Consider the following 1,229-nt stretch of genomic DNA (forward strand, 5'->3'; position numbering starts at 1 on the left):
TTGGAATTCTGCACAGCAAAATAAACCATCAACAAAACAATGAGAAAACCCACTGTGTGGGAAAACATATTTGCCAATGTCATATCTGATAAGGGCCTAATCTCCAAAATTTATAGGGAACTCACACAACTTAACAAAAGGAAGATAAACGATCCAATCAAAAAATGAGCAAAGGACCTAAATAGACACCTTTCAAAAGAGGACATCAGAAAGGCCAGAAGACTGATGAAAATATGATCAAAGTCACTAATCATCTGAGAGATGCAAATCAAAACAACAATGCATTATCATGTCACACCTATCAGAATGCCTATCATTAACAAACCAACAAACAAAAAGGTCCTTGCGAGGATGTGGAGAAAAGGGAACCCTCGTGCACTGCTGGTGGGAATACAGACTGGTGCAGCCACTATGGACAACAGTATGGCATTTCCTCAAAAAAAACAAAAAAACACTAAAAATGGAACTCCCATTTGACCCAGTGATCCCACTTCTAGGAATATATCCCAAGAAAATAAACACCAATTTGAAAGGATATATGTACCCCAATGTTCATAGCAGCACAATTCACCATAGGTAAGATTTGGAAACAGCCTACGTGCCCATCAGTAGATGAGTGGATTAGAAAACTGTGGTACATCTACACAATGGAATACTGTCCTGCAGTGAAAAAGAAGGAGTTCTTACCATATGCAACAGCATGGATGGAACTGGAGAGCATTATGCTAAGTGAAATAAGCCATTCAGAGAAAGATAAAAATCACATGATCTCACTCATTTGTGGAACATAATGAACAACATAAACTGATGAAGAAAGGCAAATCCAGAGACAGAGAAGCATCGATCAGACCATCAAACCTCAAAGGGAAGATAGGGGATCGTGGGGGTAAGGGGAAGAGACCAACCAAAGGACTTATATGGAAGCATATAGACCTAACCAAGGGACACAGACAAAGGGGGGTGAGGGCATAAGTGGGGGGGATGGGGAGTAATGTGGGTATAAGGACACATATGTAATAACGTCATCAAGCAATTTTTTAAACGTAAATTTATAATTATATATGTATAATTGCATTTTCGCTGAATGATTTGGTAGCATAGTTTATACGATCACAAGAAAAATTTTAATGCTGTGTATTTTTTTAAATACATGTATTTGTTAAACTATTAGTGATATATTAGCCACTCTTCTAGATCTTAAGATTACAGTCCTGAAGAGAGTAGTCAAC

This window comes from Myotis davidii, unplaced genomic scaffold (assembly GCF_000327345.1).
Source record: "Myotis davidii unplaced genomic scaffold, ASM32734v1 scaffold652, whole genome shotgun sequence".
NCBI lineage: Eukaryota > Metazoa > Chordata > Mammalia > Chiroptera > Vespertilionidae > Myotis > Myotis davidii.